At 41.7% G+C, this 15,533-nt stretch overlaps 1 long non-coding RNA gene across 2 annotated transcripts; it reads left to right on the top strand.

Annotated features, from left to right (window-relative positions):
- The first annotated feature begins 1,324 nt into the window (after positions 1–1,324).
- On the top strand, positions 1,325–13,617 carry LOC138239161 (uncharacterized). 2 transcript variants are annotated; one of them, XR_011189592.1, is made up of 7 exons: positions 1,325–2,038; positions 4,819–5,004; positions 5,142–5,452; positions 6,260–6,641; positions 8,304–9,832; positions 10,261–10,319; positions 10,676–13,617. It is a non-coding gene; the product is annotated as an uncharacterized lncRNA (long non-coding RNA). The 2 variants fall into 2 exon arrangements; XR_011189591.1 differs by having other exon boundaries at positions 6,260–9,832.
- The last annotated feature ends 1,916 nt before the right edge of the window (positions 13,618–15,533 follow it).

Raw genomic sequence — 15,533 nt, 5'->3', positions numbered from 1 at the left:
GTTATGTGTAGCACTTTAGATCTTTTTTTCTGAACCAGGGAAAATCTGATCATGTTTCTCTATAACAATAATAAAAAACTTGATTTTACATATCACCTTTAAAAGTGGCATCTCAAAGCAATACAGTAGATCGAAAAACAGTTAAAAGGGACCAAAGTAAATACCAGGCAAACGCGTTTTTAATAAAATGCTTTTATTCATTCAGCAGAGAGTGAGAGGGACATCCAGCAGAGAGAGACACACACACCAGTTTTCATTGACAAAATTGTTTTTTTTTCAATTCCTCTTGTCTAACAGGAATGTTTGTTTGTGGACAGACTGTTAGACTAGAGGAAAAGAGCGCCTCCTTCTACGAAGCATTTCGTTGATCCGATCACAAATTCTTTTCCAGTCGCACGCAGTAAGGGTTGAGAATCTCCGATTCACCATGCTACTAATGGTTTCCCGGAGATTGCAAGGCAAGGCACTTTTGCCTCTGGACCCATCAAAATTTACAGACGTGGTCCAACCCCAGTAAATTTCAAAAGTCACAAGATTTCGAAACACGAGGGCGGCGTAGCGGTCGGCTCTTGCTTTCCCGTCTATGCCGATGCACTGCAAGTACAACCCCCCCTCCATCTCCTGAGTGATGGGTAACAGTTGGACATCTGGGAGAATTATTCGTCCCACTGGCGTCTGTGAATACAAAGATACTGTATCAATTTATGTTGCATTAGCCTGATTATGATTAAAAAAACACATATAATTAAACACGCGTTTGCGATTTAAATCAAGACACGATTTAAATCAATATAAATGTAAATAGATATAAATAGAAGCAGGAAGCAGAAGCAGGGACCGTTGTCAGAAGGGAAGAAGGTGACTATTCATTGTTATCATAAATGACTTAGAATCGATCATGTTGTGATATTTTGAAATATAAAAGTCAATTGATTGTCCATAATATCGCTATTCTATTTTTTTGAAGAAATGTTTGTTAAAAGGAAAGTCCAGCACCAGCTGGATTTGAACACACAACCTGTGAGTTGGTAATCAGGCATGTAGACCAGTAGGCTACAAGGGAAGGCGAGTGAAGAGAGAAGCGAAACAGCCCTACACAGCCCTGTCGCAGTACACGAATATAATCATATCGTTATTAAATTCTTTAGATACGCGATTCCATATTATATTCTCTTTTAATCAAATTCTAAAAGTATGCTTGTTGACTCCGGTATCTCTTCAGTTAAAGACTTCGATGCTTAAAATGTTTAGGGAGAAATGGAATACTGGTGTGTATTTTTTCTTTAAAGTACCAAGACCAGCCATATATGTTTATGTTCCAAAATTAATATCGTTTATGGCCTTCACACGCATTACAGTATGCTCCTATTCTTTTTATGCTCAGCTACTAAGATTTCCCCTTCAGTGGTAAAATTCAATATCTACAACGGGCACAGTAAAGACGTTTACTGTAAATCTTTCTACGACAGACCAACCGACCACGAGTCGGTCAACCAATCACGTACAGCGGTATCCCGCGTCATCTTGCATAACGATGCGCGTCACCATAGCCAATTACCTCCGGTACGTGTCTGTACCGCGCACTTTGAATGGCTGCATCTGTACATATTTGAAGTTTTTTGGGCATAGGATTTTGACGTTACCCTGACTAAAAAGTATGGATGGGAAACAATCAAGACCATTGATCAATGCCCATGCAAGGGAATGAGATTCGGTAATGCTTAGTTACCTGTTTGTTCCGACCGACTCATTTTTGGGATACAATTGCGTCGTGGTGCACCGCAACATCCAGGCCCCAGTGAGTTTCCGAAAAGAATATATAGGTGATAGGTGCAAGAAAACACACATACTTGATCATCAGATCTAAAGTATCCAAGCATTATTGAATCTCAATCAATCTCATTCAAGCATGAACTCATTCATGTTTGTTTCTTTCTCTTTCAGGTTTTACTCTACCAGTCTGGATCCCGTGGAAGTCTTATCCACTCCGGGTTTTACACTACCAGTCTGGATCCTATGGAAGTCTGATCCGCTCCAGGTTTTAATCTAACATTCCTAATCCCATGGAAATGTGATTCACTCCTGGTTTTACTCTACTATTACTCTACGGATCCCATGGTAGTCTGAACTGCTCCAGGTTTTACTCTAGCAGTCCGGATCCCATGGAAGTCTGATCGAGTCTGTGTTTTACACTACCAGTCCAGATTCCATGGAAATCTGATCCACTCTGGGTTTTCTAAGGCCGCTCATTTTGTTCGGATGCCCACTGGTCTTTTCACCTGGGAGATGGCTGAACTTTTCATCCAGCATGTTTTCAGTCTACATGGCATTCTGAAAAACATCATGTCAGACAGGTGCCTGTCACGCCCTCTGTAGCCAGAGGGCGCTCCTTCTCTGTCCTGTCCCTAGTTTCCAGTCTGCTGTCCTTCCTGTCCCTCTCTTTCCCTTGGGCTATATATTTCCGGGTCTTGCACTCTGTCCTCGCTCACCATTGACGTTCGGATGTCCTGAGATGTCCTGAGACCTGCCTAGCACCAGGTCGCCCCACGTCCGCTCCCTTTGCACTTATGAGCCCGGGCCTTTTTCCCGTCTCGCCACTACGCATATGGGTCTTTTTCCGCTCTCCTGCTCCCCACGGTTAGTCCCTTTGGACGTCCGTGACAGGGCCCTCATTTTATTTCTTGTTTTTGGAAAGATTTCTCCAGGGTCCTTGGAACCTCCATTACACTCACCTCTGGATTTCATCCACAGGCCAATGGACAGGCCGAGAGGGTGAATCAGGGTCTTCTGACCTATCTACGGGTGTATGTGTCTACCTGCCAGGATAATTAGTCTTTACTTCTCCCCTTGGCAGAATACGCCCATATGCTGGTCAGCTACTGGCATGTCTCCTTTCCTCTGTTCTCTCGGGTATCAGCCTTGCCTCATTCCCAGCACTACCACTGAAGTTAATATCCCTTCTGTGCCACAATACATTTTTTCTCTCCTTAAACTGTGGAGGAAGGTTCGACTTACTCTCCAGAAGACCTCTTGCTGTTACAAGACCTCCGCCGATCGCCACAGGAGACCTTTTCCCAGACTCAGACGGGGATAGTTTGTCTGGTTGTCAACTCCAAACATCCTGTTGCGACCACTGTCCCATAAGCTGGGCCTCCGGTTCATTGGTCCCTTCCGGGTTGTCTCCCAAATCACCCCTGTCTCCTCGCCCTTTCGGCCATGCTCTGTATTCACCCCACTTTTCATGTTTCACTCCTTAAACCCTACCATAGATCTCCACTTTCTAGTGCTCAACCCAGTCCTCCCTCTCCACACATCATCGGGCAATCGCCCGCGTTCACGGTTAATAAGATCCTGGATTACCGCTCCTTTAGAGGTTCATGGCAATATTTGGTTAACTGGGAAGATTATGGACCAGAGGAGAGGTCTTGGGTTCCCGAGAGACACATTCTGGACAAAAAGCTCATTGAGACTTTCCACTGCACCCTCCTTACTCATCAGTCTACGGCATCGGGAGCCGCCCGTGAAGTGGGGGATACTGTCACAAACCTCAAGCAGGCACGCAGACACTTTCGCATTCCCAGGAGCACCCACTAATTAACTTCACGCACTTTGTCTATTTAAACTTCCACTCTGCAACTTGTTCTCGCTCAATGTTTAGGTTTCCTCAGCCTGAGCTGTGTATCTAGTTAGCTATTTTCCCTGACTTATCCTTTGTTCTTGTGACCCCCTGGAGTTCCGACCTACCGCTTCTGATCTCCGACCTCGCTCTAGCCTCATGACTCGGATTACATTCACCTAGGAAATTTTTCTCTCTCACTCTCCGCACAGGGTCTTTTCCTTACTTTTTTCCCTCAGAGTACTTAACATTAACTTTTTATTATTTTCAGGAGTGTAATTTTTTTTTTTGTGATTTGTGATTATTTTGACCAAATAAAACAGAGCAACTGTCAAAGTTGCAGTTATGTTTGGTTACACAACGTAATCAGTGAAGTTTTTTTTATGGTGTTGACTTTATATATGTGATATACAGTATGGATACATACACTATTAACATTTGGAGTTATGTAAAGGACACTTTTTAGGATCTTGAATAATTTGAAGTTTGACTTCAAGTCACTTTTCACCATTTATGGGTTAAGTTGAAGGGCAAAAAAGGTGGTTTAATCACTAAGAAACTGCAACTAATTGAATAATAGGAGCAGGATGCTATTTAATTAGTGTTCTTGTTAGTAATTTGGAAATTAATTTGGCTTTGGGATGGAGAGATCAATAGATAAGCTGGCTAATACATGTTTGGTCATAGGAAGCAGGTGTGCGTTGCATTAGAAGTGGTGGGGGTTTGGTGGTGGCCCTTTGAGGAGAGGTTGGGATTGGCTCCTGGTGAATTAGCTATTTCCCTGAGGTCATTGTGAGGCTTATAACAAGGCAGCCTAGGAACGTGGGATCTGTTTGTTTTTGACTATAGCAAGAGAAAGAGGTCTTGAGGCTTTGTGATATTGAACTGGTGGTTGTTAGTTTTTGGTGTTTCTGTGCAAGGTGAGTGGTTTTGCTATGTATTTTTTTAATCAAGACAAGTTTGGAAATGTTTTCATATTTTGTTTTAATAACTTTAAGAAATTTAAGTTTTTGAAAGCATAGAGTGAAGTTAAGGTTAGTGTGAAGACTATATTAAATTTTATAACATCTATAGAAATGAGTCTCTTCCTCTACTTGTAGGCTTCTGAAGAGTTGTGAAAAAGATGATCACAGCTTTGACAGCTGGGTTCTGATTTTAGTGAATGAAACCTTTGTTACTAAATACTGTAATTTCTTTTCTAGGGCTCAAACCAGCAACAAGAAAGAGGCTTTAGATCCTGAATGAGCAGTTTCACCAGGATGACAGGGAAGAACCTACTCCCTCTCCTACTCTATCCAACATACTGGTGCTTCTGTCTCTTCTGGACTATAGAAAGCTGTGATGCTGCTTGTTCTTGGGCTTCCCTCAGTGAACACGGTGAGCTGAAGGTAAGAAGAGGGGAGATACAGGTTAGGGTCAGTGTGGGGCTTTTAAGGCTGGGACCAGTCTGCACAGCACTTGTGCTGGTTCCCTCTCTGTGGGAGTGGGGTGGTCAGCACTTTTTTGCTTCCCTTGTCTCCTTCAGGTTTTGTTCTGAGAAGATTGTGACAAAGGGCACAGTCACTGGAGAGAGGATGCTGGTGGAGTTTTCAGCTGAGACCTTGTCAGAACAGTTTGTGGAAACTGTGGGCTTCTGTGCACAGAACTGCTCCTTTTTATAAGGCTGGTCAGCACCGGTGCTGATTGTTGTGAGTTAAACTGCAGTGCAATGATCAGAGCTCCAAAGTCCCTGGCCATCTGAATGCAGTGTGGAGTGACAGGCTTGGAGAATTGTTCAGAGGAAGCTCACTGGCTGGCTTAAAGGATACCCACTGTGTGACCTGTTGATGCCCACCTGTAAGTATTGAAGTCTTGTGGTTTCTACAGTTGAAAGTGAAGCTGCAAACAGTCCTTGAATTTCCTGGATGCCCATGGTTCTTGGAGCAGTTGTAAAGGTAGAAGGACACTGTCCCTGGAGAAGAGATGAATTTCACTCTTATATCATGTTTCATTTGGAGTAGGTTAATTAATTTTCCATATATGTGGCTTTTTATAACAAGTAAATGAGTATTAAGTGCTTTTTTTACCCTTTAAAATAGGTCTAGTGTAAGGTTTTGGAAGTTTTTGGTGATTTTCTATCATGCTTGCGTGTTAAATTTTAGGTGCAGGTCTGTCTTTGTTTTTTTTTTCTCCTGACTCTCTTCTGGGTGCTGCACTTCTACACTGACATGCATTTTACTGGCTGTTATTCTGGCTCTGAAAAAGTGAATTACTGCTTTGTATCTGATTTATTTCATGGGTGCACACATGTAAGTAAATCACTTTTGATACACTGCAGTATAACAGTGACTTGGAACACTGCAGACTCCTTGCTGGTTAAGGCTCTGTGGAGACCGCATGACAGCCAGGTTCTCTTGATGGGTGTTGACACAGGAACTGCTCTCCTCACTGGAGAAACTGCACTGGTTCCCTCCCCTGTGGCAACAACCACGGAGTGGGGGTTTTCTCTTTGCTTTCTGCAGGGTTTTTTTCCTGGTGGTTTGTCCTGGATAGGTGCTGAACTGTGAACATTTTTGCAGTTTAGTACAAAACTTGAGCTGGAAGTAAATACTTTGTCTGTTTCTAAGTGAAGAGGCTCAAAATCTAAATCTGTCTCCACTTCAGGTTCTCTGCTGTTGGAAGGGTTGACCAGGCCTTTGCTCCCAGAGGGATGACCTTTATTTGCAGGGAATAACATGCAGATGTGGCACACTGTAGACTGGGTGCTTTCTCTTCTATGAAGATCTGCTTAAGGAGTTAAGTGTTTCTAAACCAATACAACAGCCAGGGGACCCAGTTAGTTGCTGAGTGAATTCTCTACCACCCAGGAAAAGGGACCAGGGGAGATAATTTGTGGGGCAGCTCTGAGCTTGACATCACTTGACCCTCTTTCAAAGGTAGGAACAGCTTCCTGTTCTGACTGATGGTCTTTACACCAGCGTTGTGATGACTGTTTCCAGGAGCACCTGAGCCACCTGGCTGGTTGAGCCAAAGCTGACGGTTCCAGGTAGGAGGGGATCCTGATTTTAAACCTTTGTTTAGCCTGCAGCTACTGGAGTTCTTTATAGGTTTTCTAGCCTTAATGGCAGTATTCCCTTAGCAGAAGCACTGGTTAATCAGGGAATGATACTGAAATACTGAAAGTGTTGAGCAAGCACTGGGGAAATGTTTGGCTAAATTGTTTTATGGTACCACTGGAAAAGAATCAGCAGTATGTAAGATTTATTTCATGGGTGCACACATGTTACTAAATCTTACATTGACTGAAATTTAGAACTGAATTAAGTAAATTTATCAAATGGGGAAACCTATGCTCCTGTCTAGTGTAAGGCAGAATTCCTGATTTAACCCAGTGAGGCAGTATCTTTCTAATTTTCTGCAATAAAAGCAATGCTGACTGGAAGTGGTTGTGTACTGCAGCTTGTGAGAAGGTAGAGAGCAGTATGAAAACTTGTGCTTTTTCTGGAGGACTTCCTTGTTCTGGATGTTTAATTGTGCTTTGTTTAGTACTGCATACTTTGCCCTTGGCTCCTGTGTATTGACTTGTGAATGTATAGTAGTTCAGGTGGGTAGCTGCGTCAGCATGCGTAGGCTGCAAATGAACAAGTAATAGGTTTATTCCATGCTGAAAAAAAGAGGAAAGAACACAACGTTACGGCCGTGGAGCCTTCTTCAGGTGTCGTATAGGATAGACGTATATGACTGTATAGGATACTGTGGAAGTAAACCATTTCTATTTGGTACACATTTTAGAACACATTTGAAGAAACTGAGTAGTGAATGTGAAGCTTAGTTTTACCAAACGTTTGTATGTGTACAAGCTGTAATCTCTCTGATGGTAGAAAACATGATGTGGCTGGAAGACTTAAATCTATATACAGTGGCCCAGCAATAGGGTTTTAGTGCTGTTTGTGCTTTTGTATTTCAATTGTTTAAAATGTTGAAGCTCTAAAACCTTTCCCCTTATATGGCATTCCAGTCAAGGCTGCAGTTGTTAAGTAATGAAGATGGTTGGTGTTTTTGGTCTTGTATAGCTGTGGAACCTAAATTTGGGGGGGGACTTGAAATGTTCTTTATGTAAAACCAACTGTAAACTTACTGCAGCCTTAAGTGTGTTGACCTTTTTAAAAAAAGGTCTGAATGTCAACAACTTCTTTGATGGGGATATAACTAAATTCTAATGTCAATTTGCTGTACTGTAAACTTGTTACTACTTTTTTTGGTAGAAGTCCTGGTAGTTTTAAGCTGGACAGTAATTGAGCTTGTATGTACCCTAGGTCCACATGGAGTACTGTAAATGGAATTGAGAAACATATTTTTCCTTGGTTTTAGGAATGTGGAGAATGTTAAACTTCTGTAAATTAACTTAAAGATCTGAGTATTTGTGGGGAGGGGGAAGCAAAGATGAATTCTAATCTCATGCCTTAGGAAGCTTCCAAGCTGCTGTCAAGAAAGGAAGCAAGAGCATCTATGTCCTGGGTGAGCAGGACAAGGACTTGGGTTATTGTTTGTCTGTTTGGGCCAGTAAGAGGCCAGTGTTTAAGGTTAGAATCAGTGATCAGTCAGAATTGGGGGTGGAGTTGAGTTGAACTGTATGTTTTGAGATGGCTGCACTGAATTTGAATCTGAACTTAAATCCTTTTTGTTTTGCACTGTGTGTGAATTCCAGCAAGCTGGTGACAACTGTCAAAATGGAATATTGCAACAGGATCTGGAGTTTCCCTGGAAATCTGCCATGTCAATGGAACTATAAGGAAGTGGACGGCTGTGCCTATTTTTCAGCTATTTCCTGATTCACTGACCTTGGCTGCTTAGTGATGGACAGTTTGCAGGAGTGACTGTCCACCGCAGGAGTCCTGGAGGGGGATGCTAATGTGCATGATGGCCCAGCTATGAGAAAAGGAGGCACGTTCTGTTTTAAGAAAGGCGAGGCTATTCATCTGCTCAAATTTCTCATCAACTACAACTGTCGAGCCTCTGCGTAAGGTGGGAATACTGTTGCTCAATAATCCAATCATCCTTCTACCTGAAGTTCTTGGGCCATTATCTGCATCTTCAATGCTGATCTGCTTAATGCTCTTAACCCAATCAGTGCAACTTTGAACAATGTAAAGGTGAGTTTGAAGGTAAGTTTTTGTGAGGCTGGTCAGTAGTGGTGTTGATTGTTTATATATTAGACTAGTGCAATGATCAGTGTTTCCCAGTCCCTGGCCATCTAAAAACGCAGTGTGGAATTACAACCTTTGAGAATCCTGTTTAGGGGAAGCTCACTGGCTGGCTAAAAGGATACCAGCTGTGTGACCTGTTGATGTCCATCTGTGAGTATTGAAGTCTTCCACTTTGAAGAGTGGAAAGCGAAGAGATGCTGCAAACTGTCCTTCTTGAAGTTCCTGGATGCCCATGGATCTTGCAGCGGGTACAAAGGTAATGTCTAGGAGGACATGGTCCCTGGACCAGAGGTGGGTTTCACTCTTTTCCCATCTTTAATTTTTCTTTAACCAACTCCAAATCATTCTGTGACCCCTTAATTTATTTATTTTTTTCTGAAGGATGTAAAGTTACTTTTGGAGTAGGCTGTGTTAAGCTCTTGGACATCTTCAAATGGATAATGTCATGCTGTAATGTGCTAAACGTTTTTTTTTCTTTTCGGCCTTTTCTGGGTTTTGTTCCCTGCTTGGGTGAAGCACTCCCACACTGACGTCCACTGGACTGGCTGTCATTCTGGCTCAAAGACTGAATTAGTTTTGTATCTGATTTATTTCATGGGTGCACACATGTAAATAAATCACTTTGGATACACTGCAGTACAACAGTGACTTGGCGCACCAGCAGCCTCTTCCACTGCAGACTCCTTGCTGGTTATGTCTTTGAGGAGACAGCATGTCAGCCAGGTTCTCTTGATTGGTGTTGGCACAGGAACTGATTTCCTCACAGGGGAGGAACTGCGATGGATCCCACCCCCTGTGGCACGAGCCCTGGACTGGGGGTTTTCTCTTTGCTCTCTGCAGGGTGTTTTACTGTTGGTTTGTCTGGGACAGATGCTGCACTGTGTCCATGTTGGAAGTGGAAATGCTGGCTTGACCATTTCTAACAAGTGCAGAGGCCTTTGCTCCAGAGAGGATCTTTTATCACCAGGAGTGGAGAACAGATGGTGCTTGTTCCAAGACAGTCAACGGTAACATCAAAGGATCTAGTCAGGTGAGTGGGTCAGGTGAGTCCCTTTCCATCCAGGAAGAGAGATGGGGCATTTTGAGTATAATGAGCACACTGGGTACATGGGGTTTTAATCAGGTACATTTGGGTACTATGGGTATATGTTGGTTCATTTGGGTACATTAGTGTAGACTGCATATCATGTTACATGGGGTACATTGAGTCTATTGGGCAGGCAGCTTTTGGCATTTGCATGGGAGTTGCAGCATACAGTGTAGTACATCTAAAAACTCAACATGTTACTCTTGGATTTTATCATTTTTTATACTTAAAATACACTTGAAAGACCCTGTTATCAGAGGAATATGGGACAATCTGAAAGCCTTGTATTATCTTTAGTTAATTTAATGGAGAATTGAATATTTGAGAATCTTAGATTTTGTAATTTAAACAGTTCTAATTTTTTCTCTTAGTGTCCAAGCTTATAAGGCCTTGGAAGAGAAGCAAGTTGATCTATGTCCTGGGTAAGCAGGTAAGAACATTTTGGATTATTTTGTTTGGGTTTGTCGGGGTTGAGGGAAGGGATAAGTTGGTTAGCTGACTGTTTTGAGAAGGATGAACCTGTAATTTGCAACTTGTGTATGTTGGTTGAAATAATGTTTTAAACAAGATAATAGAACTGAATTTCTCCCTTGTGGTAGGATTCCTGCACCATGGGTTTTTGCTTTTGCACTCTACAGGGTGGTTTTCTGTTGGTTTGTCCTGAAAAGGTGAAGCACTGAACAATATGGTAGTTTAGGTCAAAACTGATGTTGGGAGTGGGAATGTTGGCTGGACCATTTCTGACTAGTGCAGAGGACTCAGTCCAGTTTCTTATTTTTCCTTGAGGTTCGCTGCTGTTGGGGGGATGACCATGCCTTTGCTGCTGAGGGAGGACCTTCACTAGGACTGGACCCCAGATGCAGCAGACTGGATAGTTAGTTCTGTCTGCGAAGATCTGCTTGAGAAATCATGTGCCTGTTCTGATTCCAGAAGCCAATGGCCACATCAGAGGACCATCAAAGCTGCTTTAGAAGTTCCTAACATGGTGCTGTTCATGGTAAAACAGGAGCTGCATGAAGCTCTAAGTGAATCTCTGCACACCAGCCTTGTAATGGCTGTTAGGACCATGGCTTGTAACTTCAGCACCTGGGCCACCTGGTAGGGAGGAGACAAAGTGATTTCTGGTGTAGGAACGGAGAAAGAGTTGGCAGTTGGTAACTTTGTAGCTGTTTTGCACATTCTAGGCCATTTGAAAAGCAGAGTTTGAGAGACTAAGGTCATGCAAGGATTTATTTGCATGGGTGCACACATGTATGTAAATCTTGCATTGGCTTTAGAGTAAAACCGAATTGAGCACATAAGGTAGAAATAAATAAAAGGAAAACTAATGCTATTCAACTAACTTGGAAAAGTGGGATTGGTTTAGCTGAGTGTCACTCTTTTTTGGTACCTGCACAGAAATCCCTTTGTCATGGGAGGGGATTTCCTACAGAATGAGGTAGGAGAAAGATGGGGTTTGTTTGTTCTGTTTTGTGAGAAGGAATATGTAGTTATGTGACTTTGTAAATCCTTTGCCAGAGAATGTCCTCATGTATTGGATATCTATTTGTTTTGTTGGTGTGGGATGATGTACTGAGTCTGTTTTCTTCTGTTTCTTGTATGTTGATTTTGGTTGTACAAGGTGTTATATTGAGTAAATACTGGCACTGGATATGCTTTTCCCTGCATTGTTTTATTTGGTCATCTTGCACCCTAAATTGTTTCTTTGGTTTCACAATCAATTTTTACTACTGAGGGTTTAGGTCACACTCTTTGGGTACATTTATTTGGTGTAGGTAGATGATGTTTATTAACAGTTACAATTTTGTTTTTAGTGATCTAAGGATTTGTATACATTCCCATATTATGAAAACCTATGGTGTTTGTAGAGAAAGTAGGTGAGTTTAAGGTATATATTTTAGACGTTGACAGTGTATAACCCCAAATTGAAATTCTGTTTTGGGATTATGAAAGTGTTTTTAAATTTTCCACTTGGTGGTTTGTGCATAGTGAAAAAGTGTAGAAATGAATATGCACATTTATTCCTGTGTTGTTTATATGTTGGTGTGGCATTATGCAGAGGTTGAGCCCTGGTAGAGGGGTGACTCCTTGTCTTTGTAGTCCCAGCTGTCTTGGCTTCTAGCTCGTGAGCCTCAGCTGGGCGGGTCCTTTAAAAGCACACTGGACACCCTCTAATGAGAGGAGCAGAGCCACCCCTAGAAGATGGAGTTTTTACACCAATAGTCCTGCAGGGGATTGCACATGTCTAAGGCTTTCATTTTCTTTTTTGCCTGTCCCTTTATGCACTTTCATAGGGGAAGGCAAGCTCATGCATCTTTTTATGCGCTAAGTTTGTTTTTGTTACCTTACACACCCTGCTCACCAGACTGGACCCCATTGAATAGCAAAAGTCCAGTCTGTTCACTGCTGTGCTAGCAGTTTTTTTTCCCCCCAAGCTGGACCCCATTAAGTAGGTTAAGCCCAGGTGGAGGTAACATGGCAGTCGCTTACTTTATTTTTTCACTTTTTGTATTGTTTTTGTTCCCAGCTAACCTCACACTGGTGCTTCTGTCTCCTCAGCTGGGGTGTTTCTCCAAGTGTGGCGTCTCTCACTACACACTTTCATTTAAGAGTAATTGCTGTATAATTTCAGTTGTGTTGTAAATGTTTTTAAGTCTTCCATTCCAATTTCCTTTTAAGTGAAATTGTCCAAAAAGCAGTATACTTAAATATGCTGTGTAGTATATCAGGTTTATTGTATTTTCAGTGAATTTGGCTGCTGACATTCGTACATCGTACATCTCTCTTAATGTAACAGTTGATGCCTTTTAAAGGGGTTCAAATGTGTAAGACTGAGTTAGTATAAGTACTGCTACAGATGAAGTAATTTCATACTGTATGGATTGAAACTACATTGCAAAGGAAAGTGCTATCTTTGTAAAACCTTGTTTGTGAAATATTTATGTAATTAGTTGGTGTGAAATTGTTATAACTGAAATTGTTATAGCTGTAAACATTTAGATTACAGAGTAGGCCGTTTGATTTTGATTGAGAACAACTGTTCACATACGTACGTACAGCCAAATACTGCTATACACTTTAAGAGTAATTGCTGTATAATTTCAGTTTTCCATTCCATTTCAAGTGAAAATGTCTGAAAAGCGGTTTATATTGTACACAAACACCTTGTTTGTGAAATATTTATGTAATTAGTTAGTATGAAATTGTTATAGCTGCAGCAGTTTTAGATTACAGAGTAGGACAACAGCAGGAATATAATAGTTTATTTATGAAAAAAGGAGTTGTCAGAATTGTATGGAGTTGTGTAGAGGTTGCAGTTTGGGGTAGAGACAACTGATAGCCATGCTGGTAGTACAATGGGTTAAAGTAATGGTCTAGAAAATGTAAGTGTTATACAGTTTTAAACTGTAATTAGATTGTTTGGTTAGTGAGGTCTGGTTTAAATGAGTGATAATTGCCAACTAGGAGGTATAAATCCATTTACAATGGTTTAACCATACAGCTCACTGCACTGCTGAAGACTGGATGGGTTGCCAGACCATTCCTCAGGTCTCATCATACCAAAATGTAATTAACCCACCTCCATGCTCCTGGACTGTGGCAGAAAACCCTACAACTTGGAAGAAACCCACAACTGAGGAGAGAATTACATGAGCACTCCAAAACTGGATCTGAACTAGTTTTCATAAATAAAATGTAATGTGTAGAAAAATAAACTGGTGACACAAGTACCATGTGTAAGGAGTGTTTATTTTTATGAGCACTGGGTGGACGAGTCCTTGGCAACCACAATGATGTCCTGGAGAGAAGCAAGAATGTGCCCATCGACTTAAGCAATAGTATGTATCATTCATAAGGTACATAAAAATAGGCTGGTTTAACATGAGTAATTATCATGTCATAAACTGTTGGGTTGCTAGTTGATTCACAGCAGCCTTTTATTCATCATTTTTAAAAGAATCCAGGGTGTTCAGCTCAAGGATTTGCCATGTAGTGTTTTCCAGACCATCACGGCAGTTGTGACATGTCTCCCATTCTTGCCTCCAAAGTCCTCTGGATTAACAATCAATAGGTATGTGAATCTTATTTTGAAAGGGGTGAGAGGAATTTATGTGAAAAGGTCAGATCCTTATCCAGCTTAAAGTTCAGCTGCTTGTAGACATGTAATTAAATTGAAGAAAACGGTGACATACTAAGTTCTGAAAGATTTTAAATGTCACTCTAGTTGTGCCATACTCATGTGAGCCATACGAGATTAATAGTTACTGTAGTTATCAAGGTTTTGTTGATTTATTACTCTTCTGTTTTTGGTACTGTAGCTAAAGTGCTCAGTTTATTCAAACTATTAGGGCTTAGGGGTCTTTTTCTCCAAATCCAGAGGTTAAAGTGTTATTGGTTCAGTCCAGCACAGAATTTAAGGACCTTATTATAATCTAGTTCATTTCATTAGTTAAATTCCAGTTTTTCAAGTATCTTATCTTGATTTTCTTAATCTGTTAAAGCTAATTACATTATATTAATAATTGCTTACACTTATATAGTGCTTTCCTGGACACTCCACTCAAAGCGCTTTACAGGCAATGGGAAGTCCCCTCCACCACCACCAATGTGCAGCCCCACCTGGATGATGCAAACGCAGCCATAGTGTGTCAGAACTCTCACCACACACCAGCTCTCACTGTGGAAGAGAACAGAGTGATTAAGCCATCTCAGAGATGGGGGTTATTAGGAGTCCATGATCAGTAAGGGCCAATGGGAAATTAGACCAGGACACCAGGGTAATACCCCTACTCTTTTTGAGGAAATGCCCTGGGAGTTTTTATGACCACAGCATCTCAGTTTTACATATCATCTGAAGGACAGTGCCTTTTTACAGTGTAGTGTCCCCATCACTATCCTGGGGCATTAGGACCCACCTCACTGAAAGGTGAGCACCCCCTGCAAGCCCAAATAACAGTTCTTCCAGCAGCAACCTTAGTTTTTCCCAGGAGGTCTCCAAATCAGGTATTTACCAGGCTCACATCTGCTTAGGTTTAGTGGGCTACCATCTGGGAGCTGCAGGGTGATATGGCTGCTGGCAAGATAATGAAATAGGTCCTCTTAATTAATATGAAGCTGTTTGGAAGTTTCCACAAATTATAAAGAAAACTTTAACAAGTATGAGTAGGCTATTACAAAAAAGGTAGTAGTTTGGGTTATTAAATATCAAGCCAAGTTGAGAAAGTACTTTTCTCAACAAAAGTTTTGTTGTGGCAGCCAAGTGAATTAAATCTAAGCACTCCTTCTCTAAAATAGTTTGTAAGAAAAAGCATGGGACTAACCAGCAAATGAAAGATTTGTCCCAAAACCAGTAAAGAAACAGTACTCACCACTCTCCTCAGCTCCTGGACTCTTGAATGAAAACAGAGGCCCAGGGAGTCTGCTCTTTTATCCTCTGAGCTGGGCTGCCTCCTCCCCCTCAGAATGTACCAAGTCCAGTGAAGGGTAAAACCTTCATAGCTGACAGCTATAGTGAATGGCTGAAAACAAGATTAAATTAACAAGATTAAAGCTAGCAGCCATATCACCCTGCAACTTGCAGCTGGCACCCCACTGAGGCTAAGCAGGTGTGAGCATGGTCAATACCTGGATGGGATACATCCTG

The sequence above is a fragment of the Lepisosteus oculatus genome, chromosome 5, assembly GCF_040954835.1.
Source record: "Lepisosteus oculatus isolate fLepOcu1 chromosome 5, fLepOcu1.hap2, whole genome shotgun sequence".
NCBI classification, from domain to species: Eukaryota; Metazoa; Chordata; class Actinopteri; order Semionotiformes; family Lepisosteidae; genus Lepisosteus; species Lepisosteus oculatus.
This window is presented reverse-complemented; position numbering and strand designations above follow the sequence as displayed.